The following is a 7,421-nucleotide window of genomic DNA, read 5'->3' as shown; positions in this document are numbered from 1 at the left end:
CTATGGAACTCCACGAACACATGTGGTCCATAGATGGCCCCGGGCGATCGAGTTCAAACATGACTCATGTCTCAACCATGGAGATCGTGGGCTAATTATGGTGTGACACGATATATTACAAAACCCCATCCGCTGATCATTAAAGGACCATATCCTACTTCATGATGGAGGTCACAGGTTAAGAATGTCACTCCCGGATATATGCTAGAGCCAGATGGCTTTGAACATCCGCTGAACATTAAAGGATAATATCCTAATTCATGTTAGAGGTCACAGGTTAATTATGTCACTCCCCGGATATGTGCTACAAACAGATGTCATTAAACATCTGCTGAACATTAAAGGACAATAACCTACTTCATTGCTGAGGTCACAGGTTAATCACGGTCATTAAAAAGGTTATAAGGTTAACCCCTAAGGGGTCGGGTCAAATGTCAAAGTCATCAATCAAAAATAATGACATAACGTGGATCGTAATAACTACTCAGCTCATCAGGCACTTGCAGCCATTGTTTTGGATAAATTCATCACCTTAAGGTATGCACTGTGCAGTTCTACATTTGCATTCATTATCAAACAGATAATCTTGGACTGCACGTCGTATGCAAGTAGAAGTGTTTTGTCGTAAGCCAATTTCAATATTTCTCTAAGATCTGGTGCTTTGGAAAGCCCGTCTGCCTGGCACACCACAGTAGTTACCTGGATAGGTACCTGAATTTTGCTTCTGTGTTTGTTACTTAACATAGGACTACCTCAGACCTGGAGAATTTCCAGAACCACATTTTGATGTAGCCTACGCAAGAAAGCGTTTTGCCTACAGCCCAGGAGTGTATCGCACACAAACCCTGCTGGCAGCAATTGATTAATTGACCACCTTTTTGCACACAACAGAGAGGGACACGAGATGTAAGTTTTCAGTACAGTTATACACTTTCCTATAGAAATCACACTGTTGTTGCCAAACCGTAAAACTGAGAAAGACTGCTACAAACTTTTTTTCCTTTCCAGGTACAAAACACTACTACGACAAAAAAATCTGGATTAACAATAAATAAAACTATGTAATGTTATTTGTAGAATATAGTGTAACATGGGCTACTTTACCTGGTCGGTGGACATGGCTTCCAAACAAGGTTTCTGCATTTGCCGGTTCCGTTAGCTTAAGTCAACAAATCCACATGTATTGCGTTGCCCATGGGGAAGCTTACACAGCGACAGTATTTATGACACTGGTAACAGACAAGAGCGCTTATCAACCTCATGTGGGAACCGTGAGTAAATTTTACATAGTGTTGCTTTAAAAACAACCTTATGTCTGCGATGCAATAAATACTAACAGTTAAAGGTATGGGTGGGTGATTTCCGAAAGGCTAGCAATAGTGAGCTAGCTTTGAAAGCAAGATTCCACCTTCCCTGCTAATCACTCTCCAAAACACATGAATGCACACAGACAGACCAGAGGTCTGGCAACACGACGAGGACACTGAGGATTGAATGCAATTATTCCGATTTCAGAATAAGCACTTTGTCATTTGTAATACATATGTTGAGAATCTCGTCCATCTGATGTTTGCTACTGTAATGAATATGATCCTTAATTTTTTTTAATAGGCATTCCCAACACAAAGGCCCAATCCCATTTTTAACACTTACCCCTACCCCTACCCCTCCGTTTTGCGCATTCACGTGAAGGGGTAGGGGTTTATCGATTCTCTTTTGGTTGGAGGCGTATGGGTAGAAGGAAGATTTTTCGGGACCACACTTCAAATGAAGGGGTATGAGAATTATCTCAGCATAAACCGGCTACAGTAAGCATTATTGGCATTAATAAAGATTTTATTGAAAAGTAATCATTTGCTTTGTTACATTCAATCATGTGTTCATATTACAATCATGTTATTCAAAGAAATATTTGCAAAAAAATCGCTAAGGTTTGCTAACATTAACGTTACTGACTGCACAATAGTGCCACAACATATTTTCATGTCTGATCAGGGCTGTAACCACCATAGACATTGAGGGGGCTAGTCCCCCCAATAATTAGAACTCGCTAAACTTTTTTTCTCACCGTTTCAAGGGACAAGGGAAAGGGGTATGCATATGGGAAGGGGTAAAAAATATAATACTAGGGAATAGCAATATGGTGGCACAGTGGCTTTACTTTTATGACATTATGAGCAATCCAGTTCTGTTATAGATCAGTGGTGTAAACTCATAATAATGGATTACTACGATCATGTGAACTTAACAGACACATGCACACGGTGGCCATAAAGACCTCCGATTTTCTCTAATATACCGCTTTACCTCAAACATCCACAGTCCTAAAGTACAAGAGAGATCTCGCTTATGGATTGCAAATAACGAAAATGCATCACAGATGAACATCTTGATATTATCGCATGTAGAAACAGTTGGCAAGATACTGTTCTTGATAATATTGATAATAAACTTGATAATATTCATGTACCAATAATAAATTGTAAGTGTATTTCCTTAATTTCCCCAGCACCAAAAGCAGAACAGTTAACATCAGAGCTTATAGATACTACAATCTTTCGTAATTTAGCCCCAGAGCTGGTTCAATACCGGGTTCAGGTATTCATTCGTACTTACAAGAGAACCACAGAAGAATCAGTTGCAAAGCTACATGACAATATATCTTGCATCTGCGTTTCCTAAATACATCTTAAATGGAAGAATAATTTAAAATTCAGTCTCTCTTAAAAGTGTTGAACAAAAACACTGTCCTGAACAAGAACAGTTTGTAAAAAGCATCTAGTTTCCTTAATGAAAGAGAAAGCAAACTACAAGTGACATGCCTTTAAAAAGACAATTGAACATAACATGAAACCCATAAGAAAACACAATGTTATCATTCATAATTTTTTTTATTTTGACTTGTTCTTTGGGGAGGAACTCCATCTTTGAGTTGATCTAAATCTCACAGTTGAATCTGCTGGTTTTGAAGATGAAGATGAACTTTATTCACTGTGAAAACTTTAGATAATGTTTCTTTGTCATGACGCTTGTAATGGCTGGTTAGAACAGGTTATACAGATTATATTTTATTGATTGATGCATTATTGCAGGGGTCGGCAAGTAAGTTTGGCATCGGGCCAGAACATATATACTATATATATAGTCATATATAAGGATCATTTAAGAAATTAATTAATGAAAAATGCCTGTGATGCCTATAATTGCCTGTGACAGACTGTTACAGTGTCTTTTGTAACTGGTAGTGAGCTGTTACTCAGTGTTAAATCCTGTAGTAGGACAGTCATTAACAAAAAGCCACATTTGTGTCGTGGTGTCTGGGTTTTACAATGGATAAACTAATAAAGCAGAGTAGTGACACGTAATCTGGCATGTATCTTCATTCACCAACTTGCATCACAGACCGCCTTGCTAAAACACACATATGTGGGAGATGCGGAATGGATAAAAATAAGTAAAAAAAATAAAAGAAGACTTGAATAAGCCCATTAATGGCATGTTTGGGTCATGCTCTTAACAAACTGTTTTATTTCCTCTTTCCATATTCTGAATAATAAATGTGTATCATTTTAAAGCCTAACTTATTGTAATAATTATTTGACTAGCCTACTTTGACATAGAATTATTCCCTGGCATCCTCCCGTAATAAACTGCATTTTTTTTTAATTGTTTTGCGTGCTGGAGGTACGATATTACGTTGTGCGCAGAGTGATGTTAACATTTAAGCTAGCTTGTGAGAGAAAATGGCACTATTAAAGAGTCTAAAGAGGAAAGTTGACAGCGAAAATAGGGCATACAAAGAAGAATGGAAAGACAACTATGCATTCATCCCACCTAGTTTTGTGAATGCAAAGCCGGTGTGTCTTATCTGCAACGAAGTTTTCGCTGTTTGCAAAGAATATAATAGACTCTTTTGAACTTTTCAAATTAAAAGCTCTCAATAAACCATTATAAATAAAACATTACTCCAACCCGTTGTCTTACTTTTTTATTTTGAAAGCAAAATAGCTAAAGACGATTGTGTCATGACAGATCGATTTCAGAACCAGCCGCTATCAAAATAACTGAGGCAGCCTCAGATCTGAAAGTGCTGGACCTGAAGATGACATACTTAGGGCTACTTCTACTTCTTTTTGTTCTACTTTTGTTCTGATACGGTTTCTCTCCAGTGTGGATCATCTCGTGTCTTTTCAGATTTGCTGACTGATATGCAGTTTTAAACAGGGTGCTGAAGTAAAAGTCTTTTCACACTTAAAGCACATGCATTCTCTCACACCAGTATTTATTTTCTGATGCACTTTCAAAAAGTGTTTCTTCAGGCCTGAAGCCCATAAATACATTTGACCACATTGATCACATGTGTGCTGCTTCTCTCTAGTGTGGATGTTCATGTGTACCTTAAGGGTTGCTGATTGTGTGAAACTCTTCCCGCACTGATAACAAGTGAATGGTTTCTCTCCAGTATGAATTCTCATGTGACGCTTAAGACCCGTTTTCTACTTCTTTTTGTTCTACTTTTGTTCTGATACGGTTTCTCTCCAGTGTGGATCATCTCGTGTCTTTTCAGATTTGCTGACTGATTGAATCTCTCGTCACAGTGTGAACACTTATAAGGTTTCTCTCCAGTGTGGATCATTTCATGTGTTTTCAGATGTACTGACTGACTGAATCGCTTGTTGCAATGTGAACACTTATAAGGTTTCTCTCCAGTGTGGATCCTCTCATGTATTTTAACGTCTCCTGACTTATTGAATCTCTTGTTGCAGTGTGAACATTTATAAGGTTTCTCTCCAGTGTGGATCCTCTCATGTATTTTCAGGTCTCCTGACTTATTGAATCTCTTGTTGCAGTGTGAACATTTATAAGGTTTCTCTCCAGTGTGGATCCTCTCATGTATTTTCAGGTCTCCTAACTTACTGAATCTCTTGTCACAGTGTGAACACTGTGTGAACACATAAGGCTTCTCTCCAGTTTGCATCCTTTTATGCAGTTTTAAACAGGGTGCTGAAGTAAAAGTCTTTTCACACTTAAAGCACATGCATTCTCTCACACCAGTATTTATTTTCTGATGCACTTTCAAAAAGTGTTTCTTCAGGCCTGAAGCCCATAAATACATTTGACCACATTGATCACATGTGTGCTGCTTCTCTCTAGTGTGGATGTTCATGTGTACCTTAAGGGTTGCTGATTGTGTGAAACTCTTCCCGCACTGATAACAAGTGAATGGTTTCTCTCCAGTATGAATTCTCATGTGACGCTTAAGACCCGTTTTGCTTGTCAAACTCTTTCCACACTGAGTGCAGGTGAAAGATTTCTTGGCTCTTCTTTTCTTTAAATCTTTCTGTTTGGCTTGAGAGCAACTCAAATGTTTTTCTCCAGTTTTGACATGATTTGTCTCCTCACCTTCACTTGATTCTTCATTCTCCTCTTTTTCTTCAATCAGCTCTGAAATAAAAATAAAAATGGTTCAATTTCAGTAACTTGTAAAAAGCTGAGAAATGTGAACATAAAAGTGAACTCCTATGTAAATATGTTAATAAAAGTAAATTTAGCATGCTTCCCATCTAATTTCATATAGAAAATTTATATATTCTACTCTTACTAAATGTACCATTATTCTTCTATAGTATTATATGGAACTGACCAACAACTTCAGTGATTATAATTGATGTGCGATTCAGTCACAAAGTGAAGAAAAGTTTGGTAATTTGTGACTTTTCTTAAACAGTTCAAAACTTTGACAAAATTTTAATCATTAATGATTTGATGTTTTAAAATAGTTATTTTATCATTTCAAAATATAAAGCAAGTAGAAATTAACGACTAATAAGCCAATAAGTGCTCCTCTGCTCCCATCTACTGGTTATAGTGGTACTTTAAATGTTTTTTTACATAAGTGTTTCTTTACCACAAAACCATATTTGATATGTATTGTGTTTTGTCCCATTAAACAAAATTTTAACTGGATAATTTTTAGAGCTTAAAAGTACTGAAAATAATTAGCACCGGCAGGAAAAACGGTTCGCAAAATGCGACCATTTAGTCTCAGTCTGGAGCCCTGCAGTGGAAAGCAGACAGTTGTGTTAAAAAATCATATTATTTTTACAATATTATAGACACAAACCCCATGTTTCTATCCACTTTATTTTTCAATGTGGAAGTAAGCCATTTTCGGGCCAATGTGCAAGACTTCCGGTTCATTAGCCATTGTAGGGAAATAATGAGAAGAACAAAAGTGCAGTAAACGGTAAAACAGTTTGCACTACAAACCAGTGTTTTCATAATTACGATGATACATTAAAATAATATGTTAAGACACACCAGTTTGAAATATCAAGCCTCAAAACGATCGGTTTTGTACAGCTAAAAATAGCTGGAAGTGATGACACCGGAACACATGTATGTTTGATCAATTATCTAACATACACAGACCTGCCAACTGTGAAAAATATTTTTTTGATTACCATAGGTACGGGACGGGGCACGGGATTTAGGGGTGGGGGGGGGGGTGTTCATATGTGTTCAAAACCAGTCATAAGGATAAATTTAAGAAATTGAGATATATAAATCATCTGAAAGCTGAACAAATAAGCTTTCCATTGATGTATGGTTTCTTAGGATAGGACAATATTTGGCCGAGATAGTTTGGTAATTTGTGACTTTTCTTAAACAGTTCAAAACTTTGACAAAATTTTAATCATTAATGATTTGATGTTTTAAAATAGTTATTTTATCATTTCAAAATATAAAGCAAGTAGAAATTAATATGAAATTAAAATATTCATATGTGTTCAAAACCAGTCATAAGGATAAATTTAAGAAATTGAGATATATAAATCATCTGAAAGCTGAACAAATAAGCTTTCCATTGATGTATGGTTTCTTAGGATAGGACAATATTTGGCCGAGATACAACTATTTGAAAATCTGGAATCTGAGGGTGCAAAAAAATCAAAATAGAGAAAATCACCTTTAAAGTTGTCCAAATGAAGTTGTTAGCAATGCATATTACTAATCAAAAATTACGTTTTTATATTTACGTAAATTTACTAAATATTTTCATGTAACGTGACCTTTACTTAATATCCTAATGATATTTGGCATAAACAAAAAAATAGATAATTTTGACCCACACAATGTATTTTTGGCTATTGCTACAAAAATACCCGTGCAACTTAAGACTGGTTTTGTGGTCCAGGATCACATATATTCCTATATAGCTACATTAGTACCTGAAGCTACTTGATAGCTAATGTCAAAATTGTAATTGCACAATGTGCAATTTTTCAAACTTTAATTTCCAAAGGCTTGCATGTCTACTCAGTCACATACACATTTAACGCAGTTTTTCATTTTGGTTCAATTCTGATGGCCTGGCACATCAGGTTTTTTTTCCCCGATTCAAATAAATAAATATATAT

General features: G+C 36.2%; 1 pseudogene; it reads right to left on the bottom strand.

Moving 5' to 3' along the window:
- Window positions 1-4,190: 4,190 nt before the first annotated feature.
- LOC107561073 (zinc finger protein 664-like) overlaps window positions 4,191-7,421 on the bottom strand; it is a 20,035-nt pseudogene continuing 16,804 nt past the window's right edge.

Source organism: Sinocyclocheilus grahami, unplaced genomic scaffold (assembly GCF_001515645.1).
Source record: "Sinocyclocheilus grahami isolate Dianchi unplaced genomic scaffold, SAMN03320097.WGS_v1.1 scaffold757.1, whole genome shotgun sequence".
NCBI lineage: Eukaryota > Metazoa > Chordata > Actinopteri > Cypriniformes > Cyprinidae > Sinocyclocheilus > Sinocyclocheilus grahami.
Note: the sequence above shows the minus strand (reverse complement) of the source record. Positions and strands in the feature narration are given on the sequence as shown.